The sequence below is a fragment of the Arachis stenosperma genome, chromosome 10, assembly GCF_014773155.1.
Source record: "Arachis stenosperma cultivar V10309 chromosome 10, arast.V10309.gnm1.PFL2, whole genome shotgun sequence".
Lineage (NCBI taxonomy): Eukaryota > Viridiplantae > Streptophyta > Magnoliopsida > Fabales > Fabaceae > Arachis > Arachis stenosperma.
Genome location: NC_080386.1, coordinates 87802730 through 87821072, shown reverse-complemented (window position 1 = coordinate 87821072; position 18343 = coordinate 87802730). Strand labels below are relative to the sequence as shown.

General features: G+C 42.0%; 1 non-coding gene across 1 annotated transcript; it reads right to left on the bottom strand.

Annotated features, from left to right (window-relative positions):
• Nucleotides 1-208: 208 nt before the first annotated feature.
• LOC130958909 (small nucleolar RNA R71) lies at nucleotides 209-316 on the bottom strand. Its single transcript, XR_009078010.1, has one exon. It is a non-coding gene; the product is annotated as a small nucleolar RNA R71 (small nucleolar RNA).
• Nucleotides 317-18343: the final 18027 nt, after the last annotated feature.

Genomic DNA, 18343 nt, shown 5'->3' with positions numbered 1-18343 from the left:
TCAGTTTTTAGCTGAGTTCTTGCAAATCTGTGACACAGTCAAGACTAATGGGGTTGACCCTGAGGTCTATAGACTGATGCTATTCCCTTTTGCTGTAAGAGACAGAGCTAGGATATGGTTGGACTCTCAACCTAAAGAAAGCCTGGACTCTTGGGAAAAGCTAGTCAATGCCTTCTTGGCAAAGTTCTTTCCACCACAAAGATGGAGTAAGCTTAGAGTGGAAGTCCAAACCTTCAGACAGAAGGATGGAGAATCCCTCTATGAAGCTTGGGAAAGATACAAACAATTAATCAAAAAATGTCCTTCTGACATGCTTTCTGAATGGAGCATCATAGGTATTTTCTATGATGGTCTCTCTGAACTATCCAAGATGTCTTTGGATAGCTCTGCTGGAGGATCTCTTCATCTGAAGAAGACGCCTACAGAAGCTCAAGAGCTCATTGAAATGGTTGCAAATAACCAATTCATGTACACTTCTGAGAGAAATCCTGTGAACAATGGGACAAGTCAGAAGAAAGGAGTTCTTGAGATTGACACTCTGAATGCCATTTTGGCTCAGAACAAGATATTGACTCAACAAGTCAATTTGATTTCTCAAAGTCTGTCTGGAATGCAAAATGCACCAAGCAGTACTAAGGAGGCTTCATCTGAGGAAGAAGCTTATGATCCTGAGAACCCTTCAATGGAAGAGGTGAATTACCTAGGAGAACCCTGTGGTAACACCTATAATTCTTCATGGAGAAATCACCCAAATCTCTCATGGAAGAATCAAGAGAGACCTCAACAAGGTTTCAATAATAATGGTGGAAGAAACAGGTTTAACAATGGTAAACCTTTTCCATCATCTTCTCAGCAACAGACAGAGAATCCTAAGCAGAACCCCTCTGACTTAGCAACCATGGTCTCTGATCTAATTAAAACCACTCAAAGTTTCATGAATGAAACAAGGTCCTCCATTAGAAATTTGGAAGGACAAGTGGGGCAGCTGAGCAAGAAAGTTACTGAACTCCCTCCAAGCACTCTTCCAAGCAATACAGAAGAAAATCCAAAAGGAGAGTGCAAAGCCATAACCATGGCCGAATTTGGAGAGGAAGAAGGGGCAGTGAACGCCACTGAGGAAGACCTCAATGGGCGTGCACTAACCTCCAATGAGTTCCCCAATGAGGAACCATGGGAATCTGAGGCTCAAAATGAGACCATAGAGATTCCATTGGACTTACTTCTGCCTTTCATGAGCTCTGATGAGTATTCTTCCTCTGAAGAGGATGAGTATGTCACTGAAGAGCAAGTTGCTAAATACCTTGGAGCAATCATGAAGCTAAATGACAAGTTATTTGGAAATGAGACTTGGGAGAATGAACCTCATTTGCTCACCAAAGAACTGGATGACTTGTCTAGGCAGAAATTACCTCAAAAGAGACAAGATCCTGGGAAATTTTCCATACCTTGTACCATAGGCACCATGACCTTCAAGAAGGCTCTGTGTGACTTAGGTTCAAGTATAAACCTCATGCCTCTCTCAGTAATGAAGAAGCTAAGGATCTTTGAGGTACAAGCTGCAAGAATCTCATTAGAGATGGCAGACAACTCAAGAAAACAAGCTCATGGACTTGTAGAGAATGTTTTGGTTAAGATTGAAGACCATTACATCCCTACTGATTTCATAGTCCTAGAGACTGGGAAGTGCATGGATGAAACCATCATCCTTGGCAGACCCTTCCTAGCCACAGCAAAGGCTGTGATTGATGTTGATAGAGGTGAACTGATCATTCAAGTGAATGGAGAATCCTTTGTGTTTAAGGCTCAAGGATACCCCTCTGTCACCATAGAGATGAAGCATGAAGAGCTTCTCTCAAATCAGAGTCAAGAAGAGCCCCCACAGTCAAACTCTAAGTTTGGTGTTGGGAGGCCACAACCAAACTCTAAGTTTGGTGTTGAACCCCCACATTCAAACTCTAAGTTTGGTGTTGGGGAGGTTCCAACATTGCTCTGAATATCTGTGAGGCTCCATGAGAGCCCTCTGTCAAGCTACTGACATTAAAGAAGCGCTTGTTGGGAGGCAACCCAATGATTATAATTTATATAGTTTCTTTGGTTATTTTATGTTTTTTGTAGGTTGATGATCATAAGAAGTCACAAAATCCATTGAAAAAGCAAAAACAAAATGAAAAACAGGAAGAAAAACAGCACACCCTGGAGGAAGATGTTGCTGGCGTTCAAACGCCAGTAAACCTAGCAGTTGGGCGTTTAACGCCCAGTCTGGCACCATTCTGGGCGTTTAACGCCAGAAAGGGGCACCAGACTGGCGTTAAACGCCAGAAAAGGGCAAGAACCTGGCGTTAAACGCCAGGAATGGGCACCAGCCCGGCGTTTAATGCCAGAAATGGCTCAAAACGTGATTTTGAGCAACATTTGATGCAGGGATGACTTTTCCTTGACACCACAGGATCTGTGGACCCCACAAGATCCCCACCAACCCCACCACCACTCTCTCTCTTCTTCCCCCATTCACCAATCACCTCAATACCTCTTCCCCAAAACCCTTTCACCTATCAAATCCCATCTTTCTCTTCACCACTCACATCCATCCTTCATAAAACCCCACCAACCTCACCCTTCAAATTCAAACCACTTTCCCTCCCAAACCCACCCAATATGGCCGAACCCCATCTCCCCTCTCTCCTATAAATACCCTTCTTCACTCCTTCATTTTCACACAACCAAAACACCACTTCTCCCCCTCCTTGGCCGAATACACCACCATCTCCCTCTTCCTCATTTCTTCTTCATCTACTCTCTTCTTTCGTCTTTTGCTCGAGGACGAGCAAACATTTTAAGTTTGGTGTGGTAAAAGCGTTGCTTTTTCGTTTTTCCATAACCATTATGGCATCCAAGGCCGGAGAAACCTCTAGAAGGAGGAAAGGGAAGGCAAAAGCTTCCACCTCCGAGTCATGGGAGATGGATAGGTTCATCTCAAGGGTGCATCAAGACCACTTCTATGAAGTTGTGGCCTTGAAGAAGGTGATCCCCGAGGTCCCCTTTTCACTCAAAAAGGGTGAATATCCGGAGATCCGCCATGAGATCCAAAGAAGAGGTTGGGAAGTACTTACCAACCCCATTCAACAAGTTGGAATCTTGATGGTTCAAGAGTTCTATGCCAATGCATGGATCACCAAGAGCCATGATCAAAGTATGAACCCGGATCCCAAGAATTATCTTACAATGGTTCGGGGGAAATACTTGGATTTTAGTCCGGAAAGTGTGAGGTTGGCGTTCAACTTGCCTATGATGCAAGGAGATGAACATCCTTACACAAGAAGGGTCAACTTTGATCAAAGGTTGGACCAAGTCCTCACAGTCATATGTGAAGAGGGCGCACAATGGAAGAGAGATTCAAGAGGCAAGCCGGTTCAATTGAGAAGGCATGACCTCAAACCCGTGGCTAGAGGATGGTTGGAGTTTATCCAACGCTCAATCATTCCCACTAGCAACCGGTCCGAAGTTACTTTAGACCGGGCCATCATGATCCATAGCATCATGATTGGAGAAGAAGTGGAAGTTCATGAGGTTATAGCCCAAGAACTCTACAAGGTGGCGGATAAGTCCTCTACCTTAGCAAGGTTAGCCTTTCCTCACCTCATTTGTCACCTCTGTTATTCAGTTGGAGTTGACATAGAGGGAGACATCACCATTGATGAGGATAAGCCCATTACCAAGAAAAGGATGGAGCACACAAGAGACCCCTCTCATCATGAGATCCCTGAGATGCCTCAAGGGATGCACTTTCCTCCACAAAACTATTGGGAGCAACTAAACACCTCCCTAGGAGAATTGAGTTCCAACATGGGACAACTAAGGGGGGCAAACGAAAAAAAAAAAAACCGAAAAAAAAGAGAAAAAAAAAAAGAGAAAAAGAAAGAAATAAAGTGTGATCCAAGGCAAAAAGAGTGTGCTTAAGAACCCTGGACACCTCTAATTGGGGACTTTAGCAAAGTTGAGTCACAATCTGAAAAGGTTCACCCAATTATGTGTCTGTGGCATGTATGTATCCGGTGGTAATACTGGAAGACAGAGTGCTTTGGGCCACAGCCAAGACTCAATAAAGTAGCTGTGTTCAAGAATCATCATACTTAACTAGGAGAATCAATAACACTATCTGGATTCTGAGTTCCTAAAGAAGCCAATCATTCTGAGTTCCAAGGGATAAAGTGAGATGCCAAAACTATTCAGAGGCAAAAAGCTAAGAGCCCCGCTCATCTAATTAATACTGATCTTCATAGATGTTTTTGGAGTTCATTGCATATTCTCTTCTTTTTATCTTATTTGATCTATAGTTGCTTGGGGACAAGCAACAAATTAAGTTTGGTGTTGTGATGAGCGGATAATTTGTACGCTTTTTGGCATTGTTTTTAGTATGTTTTTAGTAGTTTTAGTTTAGTTCTTAGTATATTTTTATTAGTTTTTAGTTAAAATTCACTTTTCTGGACTTTACTATGAGTTTGTGTGTTTTTCTGTGATTTCAGGTAATTTCTGGCTGAAATTGAGGGACCTGAGCAAAAATCTGATTCAGAGACTGAAAAGGACTGCAGATGCTGTTGGATTCTGACCTCCCTGCACTCGAAGTGGATTTTCTGGAGCTACAGAAGCCCAATTGGCGCGCTCTCAACGGCGTTGGAAAGTAGACATCCTGGGCTTTCCAGCAATATATGATAGTCCATACTTTGCCCAAGATTTGATGGCCCAAACCGGCGCTCAAAGTCACCTCAAGAAATTCCAGCGTTAAACGCCGGAACTGGCACCTAATTGGGAGTTAAACGCCCAAACTGGCATAAAAGCCGGCGTTTAACTCCAAGAGAAGTCTCTACACGAAAATGCTTCATTGCTCAGCCCAAGCACACACCAAGTGGGCCCGGAAGTGGATTTTTATGTCATTTACTCATCTTTGTACACCTTAGGCTACTAGTTTTCTATAAGTAGGACCTTTTACTATTGTAATAGAGATAGAGAGTCTTTTGATCATGTTTTGATGATTGAACTCACTTTGGGAGGCTGGCCATTCGGCCATGCCTAGACCTTGTTCTTATGTATTTTCAACGGTGGAGTTTCTACACACCATAGATTAAGGTGTGGAGCTCTGCTGTACCTCGAGTATTAATGCAATTACTATTGTTCTTCTATTCAATTCCGCTTGTTCTTTGTCCAAGATATCACTTGTTCTTCAACTTGATGAAGGTGATGATTGACACTCATCATCATTCTCACCTATGAACAAGGTGACTGACAACCATCCTTGTTCTACAAGCATCTGAGGCTTAGTGAATATCTCTTGGATTTCTGATTGCATGATGCATGGTTGATCGCCTGACAACCGAGTGCTCGCCTGACAAACGAGCCAACCATTCCGTGAGATCAGAGTCTTCGTGGTATAGGCAAGAACTGATGGCGGCATTCAAGAGAATCCAGAAGGTCTAAACCTTGTCTGTGGTATTCTGAGTAGGATTCAATGAATGAATGACTGTGACGTGCTTCAAACTTGTAACCTGCTGGGCGTTAGTGACAGACGCAAAAGAGGGATTCTATTCCAGTAGGGGAGGGAACCAACCGGTGACTGGCCGCACTGTGACAGAGTGCGTGAGCATTAGCTTTCACTGCGAGGATGGGAGGTAGCCATTGACACGGTGAAACCCTACACGAGCTTGCCATGGAAAGGAGTAAGAAGGATTGGATGAAGACAGTAAGAAAGCAGAGAGACGGAAGGGAAGGCATCTTCATACGCTTATCTGAAGCTCTCACCAATGATATGCATAAGTATCTCTATCTTTATCTTATTATTTTCGTTCATCACTATACCCATTTGAGTCTGCCTGACTGAGATTTACAAGGTGACCATAGCTTGCTTCATACCACCAATCTCCGTGGGATCGACCCTTACTCGCGTAAGGTTTATTACTTGGACGACCCAGTGCACTTGCTGGTTAGTTGTGCGAAGTTGTGTTTATGCCATGGTATTGAGCACCAAGTCTTTGGAGCCATTACTAGGGATTGTTTATGTTTTGAAAAGTATTGATCACAATTTCGTGCACCAATCGACCCTTGCTCACGCAAGGTATTACTTGGACGACCCAGTGCACTTGCTGGTTAGTTGTGCGGGATTGCAAAAGTGTTATTGCAATTTCGTGCACCAAGTTTTTGGCGCCGTTGCCGGGGATTGTTCGAGTTTGGACAACTGACAGCTTATCTTGTTGCTTAGATTAGGACTGTTTTATTTTTGTTGGTTTAGAGTCTTTTAGTTGAGTCTAGTTTCATATTTTATGTTTGGTGTCCATTGCATGCTTTTGTTTTCCTTCTAGTTTTTCGAAATTGCATGTTCTTAGTCCCTTTTTGATTCATAAAAATTCTAAGTTTGGTGTCCTCTTTGTGTTTTTCCTTTAAAATTTTCGAAAATTTAGTGTTTGATTTTCTAAAAATTTTAAGTTTGGTGTCTTTTTGTTGTTTTTCTCTTTCCTCTTTTCAAAAATCAAATATTTTTCATAAAAATTTTCAATCATATCTTTTTAATTGCTATTTTCAAAATCTTTTTAATTAACTGATTGATTTAGTTCTCAATTTGCTTTGATCTTATTTTCTTTGTGATTTTCGAATTTATTTTTTTTATTTCCTTTTGTTTCATTTTAATTTTTCGTTTAAAATTAAAAAAAAAAACAAAACAAAATTTATCTCTTTGCAATCATTCTCATTTCCCTTTTGTCCATTATGGACTCAAGTGGAATTAATCAGTCCAAGAGGACTCTGGGGTCATATGCTAACCCCATTACAGCTGCATATGGGAGTAGCATCTGTATACCTCCCATCAAAGCAAGCAGCTTTGAGCTAAACCCTCAACTCATTATCATAGTGCAGCAAAATTGCCAGTATTCTGGTCTTCCACAGGAAGAACCTACTGAGTTTCTGGCACAGTTCTTACAAATTGCTGACACAGTACATGATAAAGAGGTAGATCAGGATGTCTACAGACTATTACTGTTTCCATTTGCTGTAAAAGATCAAGCTAAAAGGTGGTTGAATAACCAACCTACAACAAGCATAAAGACATGGAAACAGTTATCAGACAAATTCCTGAATCATTTCTACCCTCCAAAGGATGACACAGCTAAGGCTGGACATCCAAGGCTTTAAACAAGAGGATAATGAATCCCTTTATAATGCCTGGGAGAGGTATAGAGGTATGCTTAGAAAATGCCCCTCTGAAATGTTTTCAGAGTGGGTACAGTTAGACATCTTCTACTATGGGCTCACAGAAAAAGCTCAGATGTCTTTAGACCACTCAGCTGGTGGATCTATACACATGAGGAAGACAATTGAAGAAGCTCAAGAGCTTATAGACACTGTTGCTAGAAACCAATACTTATATTCTAGCAATGAGTTCGTTCCAAAGGAGGAAGTCATGGCATTAGTCACTGACCCTAATCCTCAAGAACAGATGAATGAGCTTAATCAACAATTGCTCCTGATGACTGAACAGTTAGCAGAATTTAAAGAAATGCTCCATGATACTAAGGTTGCTAACAAGAGCATAGAACTGCAGTTGAATCAAGCAAAATAGCAAATATCTAAACAGATAACAGAGGAATGTCAAGCAGTTCAACTGAGGAGTGGGAAGTTACTGAATACCTCTGCTCAAAAGAGCAGAAAACCAAACAAGGAACAATTGACAGAGGATAACCAAACCACTGTTCAAAATCCCTCTGAGGACAGTAAGAGCCCAGAGAGGAATATTGTTGGCGTTCAAACGCCAGAAAGGGAAGGAAAGCTGGCGTTAAACGCCCATTCCTTGCCCAGTTCTGGCGTTCAAACGCCAGAAAGGGGAGGAAAGCTGGCGTTAAACGCCCATTCCCTGCCCAGTTCAGGCGTTCAAACGCCAGAAAAGGGGGAAAAGCTGGCGTTTAACGCCCATTTTCCACCCAATCCTGGCGTTCATACGCCAAGGGAGGATCAGACACCTGAGAGTGCTGACAGTAATCCCTCTAAAAAGGCTTCTTCAACCACTTCTGTAAGGAATAAACCTGCAGCATCTAAGGTTGAAGAATATCAAGCCAAGATGCCTTATCCTCAGAAACTCCGCAAAGCGGAACAGGATAAGCAATTTGCCCGCTTTGCAGACTATCTAAGGACTCTTGAAATAAAGATTCCGTTTGCAGAGGCACTTGAGCAAATACCTTCTTATGCTAAGTTCATGAAAGAGGTCTTAAGTCATAAGAAGGATTGGAGAGAAACTGAAAAAGTGTTTCTCACTGAAGAATGCAGTGCAGTCATACTAAAAAGCTTACCAGAAAAGCTTCAAGATCCTGGAAGCTTTATAATACCATGCACATTAGAAGGTGCTTGCACCAAGACAGCCCTATGTGATCTTGGAGCAAGCATCAATCTAATACCTGCATCCACTATCAGAAAGCTTGGGTTGGCTGGAGAAGTCAAACCAACCAGGATATGCCTCCAACTTGCTGATGGCTCCATTAAACACCCATCAGGCATAATAGAGGACATGATTGTCAAGGTTGGGCCATTTGCCTTTCCCACTGACTTTGTGGTGCTGGAAATGGAGGAGCACAAAAGTGCAACTCTCATTCTAGGAAGACCATTCCTAGCAACTGGACGAACTCTCATTGATGTACAAAAAGGGGAAGTAACCCTGAGAGTCAATGAGGATGAGTTCAAGTTGAATGCTGTGAAAGCAATGCAGCATCCAGACACACCAGATGACTGCATGGGCGCTGACATTATTGACTCTCTGGTAGAAGAGATCAATATGACTGAAAGCCTAGAATCAGAGCTTGAGGACATCTTCAAAGATGCTCAACCTGATCAAGAAGAACTAGAGGAAGTAAAGGAATTTTCGAAAATTCCTCAGGAGGAGAATAAACCTCCCAAACCTGAACTCAAACCTCTACCACCATCCCTGAAATATGCATTTTTGGGAGAGGGTGACACTTTTCCAGTGATTATAAGCTCTGCTTTAAATCCACAGGAAGAGGAGGCACTAATTCAAGTGCTAAGAACACACAAGACAGCTCTTGGGTGGTCCATAAGTGATCTTAAGGGCATTAGCCCAGCAAGATGCATGCACAAGATCCTGTTGGAGGATAATGCCAAACCAGTGGTTCAACCACAGAGGAGGCTAAATCCAGCCATGAAGGAGGTGGTGCAGAAAGAGGTCACTAAATTACTAGAGGCTGGGATTATTTATCCTATTTCTGATAGCCCCTGGGTGAGCCCTGTCCAAGTTGTTCCCAAAAAGGGAGGCATGACAGTGGTTCATAATGAAAAAAATGAACTGGTTCCTACAAGGACAGTCACAGGGTGGCGTATGTGCATTGACTACAGAAGGCTCAATACAGCCACCAGAAAGGATCATTTTCCTTTACCATTCATAGACCAAATACTAGAAAGACTAGCTGGTCATGACTATTACTGCTTTTTGGATGGCTATTCAGGCTACAACCAAATTGCAGTAGATCCCCAGGACCAAGAGAAAACAGCATTTACCTGCCCTTCTGGCGTGTTTGCCTATAGGAGAATGCCTTTTGGTCTGTGCAATGCACCTGCAACCTTTCAGAGGTGCATGCTCTCTATCTTCTCAGACATGGTAGAGAAATTTCTGGAAGTCTTCATGGATGACTTTTCAGTATATGGAGACTCATTCAGCTCCTGTCTTAACCACTTATCACTTGTCCTGAAAAGATGCCAAGAGACTAACCTGGTTTTAAACTGGGAGAAATGTCACTTTATGGTGACTGAAGGAATTGTCCTTGGGCACAAAATTTCAAGCAAGGGAATAGAGGTGGATAAGGCAAAGGTAGAGGTAATTGAAAAATTACCACCACCTGCCAATGTTAAGGGAATCAGAAGCTTTCTTGGGCATGCAGGATTCTACAGAAGGTTTATAAAGGATTTTTCAAAAATTGCCAAACCTCTAAGTAATCTGCTAGCTGCTGACACTCCATTTATCTTTGATAATGAGTGTCTGCAGGCATTTGAGACCCTGAAAGCTAAGCTGGTCACAGCACCAGTTATCTCTGCACCAGATTGGACATTGCCATTTGAATTAATGTGTGATGCCAGTGATCATGCCATTGGTGCAGTGTTGGGACAGAGGCATAACAAGCTTTTGCACGTCATTTATTATGCCAGCCGTGTTCTAAATGACGCACAAAAGAACTACACAACCACAGAGAAAGAGTTACTTGCAGTGGTTTATGCCATTGACAAGTTTAGATCCTACCTAGTGGGATCAAAGGTGATTGTGTACACTGACCATGCTGCTCTTAAATACTTACTCACAAAGCAGGATTCAAAACCCAGGCTTATCAGATGGGTGTTGCTTCTGCAAGAGTTTGATATAGAAATAAGAGACAGAAAAGGGACAGAAAACCAAGTGGCTGATCATCTGTCCCGAATAGAACCAGTAGCTGGGGCGTCCCTCCCTTCTACTGAGATCTCTGAGACTTTCCCAGATGAGCAACTCTTTGCCATTCAGGATGCTCCATGGTTTGCAGATATTGCAAATTATAAAGCTGTGAGGTTCATACCCAAGGAGTACAGCAATGTGCAAAGAAAGAAATTAATTTCAGATTCGAAGTACTACCTCTGGGATGAACCATATCTCTTTAAGAGATGTGCTGACGGAGTGATCCGCAGATGTGTACCCAGAGAAGAAGCACGAAAGATCTTATGGCATTGCCATGGATCACATTATGGAGGACATTTTGGAAGTGAGCGAACAGCCACTAAAGTCCTCCAGTGTGGCTTCTACTGGCCTACTCTCTATAAAGATTCCCGAGAGTTTGTGCGTAACTGTGACAGTTGCCAAAGAGCTGGTAACCTGCCTCACGGATATGCCATGCCTCAACAAGGGATATTAGAGATAGAATTGTTTGATGTATGGGGAATTGACTTCATGGGGCCATTCCCACCATCATACTCAAACACTTACATTCTGGTGGCAGTGGACTATGTATCTAAGTGGGTAGAAGCAATTGCTACACCCACTAATGATACCAAGACCGTGCTGAAATTCCTCCAGAAACACATCTTCAGCAGGTTTGGTGTTCCCAGAGTACTAATCAGTGATGGGGGCACTCATTTCGGCAATAGACTGCTACACTCTGCTATGGTTAGACATGGAATTAGCCATAAAGTGGCAACTCTGTATCATCCACAGACAAATGGGCAAGCAGAAGTCTCTAACAGAGAACTAAAAAGAATCCTAGAACGGACTGTGATGGCCCGAAGAAAGGATTGGGCAAAGAGCTTGGATGATGCTCTGTGGGCATACAGAACAGCATTCAAGACTCCTATAGGAACCTCTCCATACCAACTGGTGTATGGGAAGGCCTGTCATTTGCCTATGGAACTGGAACATAAAGCCTATTGGGCAACCAGATTCCTAAACATGGATGCTCAGTTAGCTGGTGAGAAAAGACTGCTCCAGCTAAATGAGCTAGAGGAGTTCAGACTCAATGCCTTTGAAAATGCAAAAATTTATAAGGAAAAGGCAAAGAAGTGGCATGACAAGAGATTGTCAACCAGAGTCTTTGAGCCAGGACAAAAAGTTCTGCTCTTCAACTCCAGGCTCAAATTGTTTCCAGGAAAACTCAAATCCCGATGGAGGGGTCCGTATGTGATTACAGGAGTGTCACCATATGGATATGTTGAGCTTCAGGATATTGATTCTAACAAGAAGTTCATTGTTAATGGACAGAGAATCAAGCACTATCTTGAAGGAAATTTTGAGCAGGAATGCTCAAAACTGAGACTTGAGTGATTCTTAGCAGAAGTCCAGCTAAAGACAGTAAAGAAGCGCTTGCTGGGAGGCAACCCAGTCATTAGGAGGGTATATGATTAGTTCTTACAGAGGCAAGTATCAAAAATGAAGGAATTCACAGAGTTACAGAAGGATTCAGCTCAAAAAGCAGAGAAAATGAGCTTACTGGCAAAAAAATGCCAGTAAGGGGCATTTTGGGCGTTAAACGCCAGAATGGGTACCATTCTGGGCGTTTAACGCCAGGAATGGTGCCATTCTGGGCGTTAAACGCCAGAATGGGCACCATTCTGGGCGTTTAACGCCAGGTGTGCAGCGTCCTGGGCGTTCTGAAAAACGCCCAGTGACAAAAGATTTCTGGCGTTTAACGCCAGCCAGGGCACCTGGCTGGGCGTTAAACGCCCAAAAGGGGTAGCAAATGGGCGTTAAACGCCAGAATGGGTGCCATTCTGGGCGTTTAACGCCAGCTTGGTGGGGGGACCACAATTTTGTTTTCAATTCAATTTTTTTCAAACTTTCCTTTTCTCACCCATACTTTTCTACAAAATCACACTTCAATCATTCATCATTCACTTTCAAATCTTCAAAAATCAAAACCACTCTTCAAATTTATTTCAAATCAATTACAAACATTGTTCAAAAATTTCACCCTTTTCTCAATTTCTTTCCATATCTTCTCAAATATCCTTTCAAATTTCTCTCTTCTTTTTCGAAAACTCCCCTCCCCACCTTATAAAATACACGTTGGCTCCCTCATTCCATCACACCATTCGAATTTCCTCTTCCTCCCCCTCTCTTCTCTCTTTTCTTTTGCTTGAGGACAAGCAAACCTCTAAGTTTGGTGTGCTTTTCCGTGATCACTAAGCCAAGATTCATCAAAATCATGGCTCCTAAGGGAAAACAAACCAATTTAAGAGGAAAGAAAGAGACTAATCCAAAGAATCTTTGGAATCAAGAGAAGTTCTTAACCAAAGAACATGAAGACCATTATCACAAAATAATGGGTCTGAGGTCAGTGATCCCGGAAGTAAAATTTGATCTGAAAGAAGATGAATATCCGGGGATCCAAGAGCAAATTCGAAACAGAGGTTGGGAAGTTCTAACCAATCCTGAGACAAAGGTTGGAAGGAACATGGTTCAGGAATTCTACTCAAATCTGTGGCTGACAGATAAGCAGAGAATGACTGGAACCGCTTACCATACCTATAGAACCATGGTCAGAGGGAAAGTTATGTACTTCCATCTGGACAAAATAAGAGAAATCTTTAAGTTGCCTCAACTGCAAGATGATCCTGACTCCTTCAATAGGAGGATGGTGAGAGTAGATAAAGGGTTGGATCAAGTTCTAGAGGACATATGCCTCCCTGGAACTAAGTGGATAACCAATTCAAAGGGTGTCCCAAACCAACTCAAGAGGGGAGACCTCAAACCAATTGCAAGAGGTTGGCTAGACTTTATTGGGCGTTCCATATTGCCCACTAGCAACCGTTCTGAGGTCACCATCAAGAGAGCAGTGATGATTCATTGCATTATGCTTGGAAGAGAAGTGGAGGTACATCATGTGATTGCTTGTGAGATCTACACAATTGCAAATAAAAATTCTACTGAAGCCAAATTGGCTTACCCAAGCTTGATCTCCTTGCTCTGTAAAGAGGCTGGGGTGAAGATGGGAGTAGATGAGTTCATACCCATTGAACATCCAATCACCAAGAAGTCAATGGAAGGACAAGTGCAAGACAACTCTATCAAAAGGAGGGCGCATGAGTTCCTCCCTGAATTCCTTGAAATTGGCTACTGGGCCAGCCTAGAGGCATCTATCAACAAGTTGCAAGAGACTATGGAGCAACTTAAGGAAGAACAGCAGAATCAAAACTGCATGCTCTGCAAATTGCTGAAGGAACAAGAGAAGCAGGGGCGTGAAATTCAAGAGATGAAACGCCAAAAGTTCTCCTCCCAAGTTGAGGGAGCATCCACTTCTCAAAATCAAGGTTGTTGAGTCCTAACTCTGTGAAAACCTCTATCATTAGGAGCCTATTGTTTTCGTTTTTTTTTAGTTTATTTTGTTTCATCTTATATTTATTTTCTGAGTCTTGATCTTAATTCATAATTAATAAAATTAAAGTTTATGCCTTAAAGCTATGAATGTCTTATGAATCCATCACCTCTCTTAAAAGAAAAATGCTTTAATCACAAAAGAACAAGAAGTACAGGATTTCGAAATTTATCTCTGAAACTAGTTGAATTAGTTTGATGTGGTGACAATACTTTTTGTTTTCTGAATGAATGCTTGAACAGTGCATATGTCTTTTGAATTTGTTGTTTTGAGAATGTTAAAAATTGTTGGCTCTTGAAAGAATGAGGAGAAAGAGAACTGTTATTGAGGATCTGAAAAATCATCAAAATTGATTCTTGAAGCAAGAAAAAGCAAAAAAAAAAAAAAATTTCGAAAAAAAAAGAAAAAAAAAGAAACGAAAAAGAAAGAAATAAAGTTGTGAACCAAGGCAAAAAGAGTGTGCTTAAGAACCCTGGACACCTCTAATTGGGGACTTTAGCAAAGCTGAGTCACAATCTAAAAAGGTTCACCCAATTATGTGTCTGTGGCATGTATGTATCCGGTGGTAATACTGGAAGACAGAGTGCTTTGGGCCACAGCCAAGACTCATACACTAGCTATGTTCAAGAATCATCATACTTAACTAGGAGAATCAATAACACTATCTGAGTTCTGAGTTCTCATAGATGCCAATCATTCTGAACTTCAAGGGATAGAGTGAGATGCCAAAACTGTTCGGAGGCAAAAAGCTACTAGTCCCGCTCATCTAATTGGAGCTATGTTTCTTTGATATTTTGGAATCTATAGTATATTCTCTTCTTTTTTTTCCTATTTTGATTTTCAGTTGCTTGGGGACAAGCAACAATTTAAGTTTGGTGTTGTGATGAGCGGATAATTTATACGCTTTTTGGCATTGTTTTTAGTATGTTTTTAGTATCTTTTAGTTAGTTTTTATTATATTTTTATTATTTTTTAGTTAAAATTCACTTTTCTGGACTTTACTATGAGTTTGTGTGTTTTTCTGTGATTTCAGGTATTTTCTGGCTGAAATTGAAGGTTCTGAGCAAAAATCTGATCCAGAGACTGAAAAGGACTGCAGATGCTGTTGGATTCTGACCTCCCTGCACTCGAAGTGGATTTTCTGGAGCTACAGAAGCCCAATTGGCGCGCTCTCAACGGCATTGGAAAGTAGACATCCTGGGCTTTCCAGCAATATATGATAATCCATACTTTACCCAAGATTTGATGGCCCAAACCGGCGTTCAAAGTCACCTACAGAAATTCCAGCGTTAAACGCCGGAACTGGCATAAAACTTGGAGTTAAACGCCCAAACTGGCATGAAAGCTGGCGTTTAACTCCAGAAAAGGTCTCTACACAAAATTACTTCATTGCTCAGCCCAAGCACACACCAAGTGGGCCCGGAAGTGGATTTTTCTGTCATTTACTCATTTCTGTAAACCTTAGGATACTAGTTTACTACATATAGGATCTTTCGACATTGTAATTGAAACCTTATGACCTCATAACACTTTTTACACGTTTCTTGTACCTTCCACGGCATGAGTCTCTAAACCCCATGGTTGGGGGTGAGGAGCTCTGCTGTGTCTTGATGGATTAATGCAATTACTACTATTTCTTATTCATTCATGCTTGTTTCCATTCTAAGATATCACTTGCTCTTAACCCGGATGAATGTGATGATCTGTGACACTCATCATCATTCTCAACTATGAACATGTGCCTGACAACCACCTCTGTTCTACCTTAGATTAAGTAGATGTCTCTTGGATTCTTTAATCGGAATCTTCGTGGTATAAGCTAGAACTGATGGCGGCATTCAAGAGAGTCCGGAAGGTCTAAACCTTGTCTGTGGTATTCTGAGTAGGACTCAATGATTGAATGACTGTGACGTGCTTCAAACTCCTGAAGGCGGGGCGTTAGTGACAGACGCAAAAGAATCACTGGATTCTATTCCGGCCTGATTGAGAACCGACAGATGATTAGCCTATGCTGTGACAGAGCATCAGGGACGTATTTTCACTGAGAGGATGGGAGGTAGCCACTGACAACGGTGAAACCCTACATATAGCTTGCCATGGAAGGAGCCTTGCGTGTTTGATGAAGATGACAGTAGGAAAGCAGAGATTCGGAAGATGGAGCATCTCCAAAGCCTCAGCCTATTCTCCACTACTGCAAAACAAGTACCTTTTTCATGTTCTTTTGCTTTTTACAATCACTCCTGATAATTTCTGATATCCTGACTAAGATTTACAAGGTAACCATAGCTTGCTTCAAGCCGACAATCTCCGTGGGATCGACCCTTGCTCACGCAAGGTATTACTTGGACGACCCAGTGCACTTGCTGGTTAGTTGTGCGGGATTGCAAAAGTGTTATTGCAATTTCGTGCACCAGTTCTCATACTATTGAGTGTGTTCAGGCCCTCTTGGTGTGCCTTGAACACCAAACTTATCATGTACTATATGTTGCATGTAGGGATGCTCATATTGTTTGTCGAAGTTGATTTAGAATCCATGAACTTTGCTTTATTACTACTATTAGAGATTAAAGAGAGAGGGTGTAGAACATTGGTTGCCTCCCATGAAGCACTTCTTTAGCGTCATTAGCTTGATGTTTGGTCCTTGTCAAGGTGGTTGGTAGTGCTTAAAATCTTCCCCTCTTGCAGTGAACATGTTTCCATTGGCTTTGTTGAGAAGTTCCACATGTTCCAGAGATAAAATTTTTTTGATGGTGTATACTGGAGGCAGCTAAGATGGAATAGTAGGGAGGTGAGGTGGTATAGGTGGGAAGTAGGCAGAGACCACTTCATCCCCTGGAGAGAAATCTTCTGTAGGGATTTTCTTATTTTTCCATCCCCTTGGGACCTTTTTTCTTGTGTCCCTTGATGTCAAGTTGTACTTTGTGGTTTCCACTTTGAGAATGGTTTTGTTGCCTATCTCATATGACTCTGGTGGGTCTGGTTCCTTTTGGATTGTACTTGGTTGATGTTCTTTCTGATCACATTGGTTGTTAACCACAGTAGTTTTCAGGGGTAGTGCTTGAGCTCCCTTGTTTGACTCTTCCTTCAGCTCTTTGTTATCAAGATCTGCTTCTTGTGAGGGTTTGAAAACATTGAAGGTGAGCTGTTCATCATGTATTCTCAGTACTGGCTCTCCTCGCTCCACATCTATAAGTGCTCTGGCTGTGGCTAAGAATGGCCTTCCTAGAATGATGGGGTGAATAGGATTCTCATCTATTTCCAGGATGACAAAGTCTGTAGGGAGGAAGTAGTTCCCAACCTTCACTAACACATTCTCAACCACTCCTATTGCCTGTTTTTGAGTTTTTTCAGCCAATTTAATGATTACATCTGTGGGTGTTAGCTCATTGATTTGAAGCTTTTTCATGAGGGATATAGGCATTAGGTTGATACTTGCTCCCAAATCACAGAGTCCCTTATCAATCATTATTTCTAATATAGCACAGGGAATGTGGAAACTCCCTGGATCCTTCTTCTTTGTGGGTGGCTCTGTTTGAATGAGAGCACTACAATCCCTGTTCCTCCTTATTATTTGTCCACCCTTCAATGAACTCTTTCTGGCTAGTAGCTCCTTTATATATTTGATGTAGGAGGGCATTTGCTGGAGGGCCTTAGTGAATGGTATATTTACATCAAGAGATGCAAACATGTCAAGGAACCTTGAATATATTCTCCCTGCTACACCACCCTTAAGCCTTTGGGGAAATGGTGCATATGGGTTCAATATCTCCCTTTTCTTCAGCTCTTCCTTGAGTGTGAGTAGGGGTGCATGGTTTCTTTCTTCATGGTTTCCATTTGGACTGTCTTGGAGGTGTTCTACTTCCTCCATACTCCTCTCATCACTTGTGGTGATCATCTTACATTCTTCCCACCTTACTTTCTTTGGTTCTTCTTTTGGATTCTTCTCCGTGTCGCTGGGAAATCCATCAGTGGGCTTGGAAATTTGTTGAGATAGATACCCTACTTGGAACTCCAGTCTCTTGATGTTTTCCCCTTGGTGTTTGATATTGGCTCGTACTTCTTCCTTAAACACCTTATTGTCTTGGACTTCTTTACATATATCTTCAAGTAGAGTCTCAATCTTTGAAAGTCTATCCTCGGTTAGTGATGATGGATTGAGATTAGGTGGTTGAGAAGGGTGGTTAGGTGAGTGTTGATAGGATCTTTGTGAGGTGTGTTGGTGAGTTGCATTGTTGTTGGAATTGAAGTTGTGGCGTCTCTGGTCTTGGCCTTGGTCTTGTTGATTCCCCCATCCAAAGTTAGGATGATTTCTCTATCCCGATTTGTATGTTTTAGAGTATGGATCACGGATTTGTCTAGGTGAGTTTCCAACATAGTTGGCCTGTTCCCAATCACCTTCTTTTCCTATATTCACTCCTTCTTGAGCTGGTGATGAAGTGATGACTGCTGCAACTTAGTTTTCCTCCACCTTC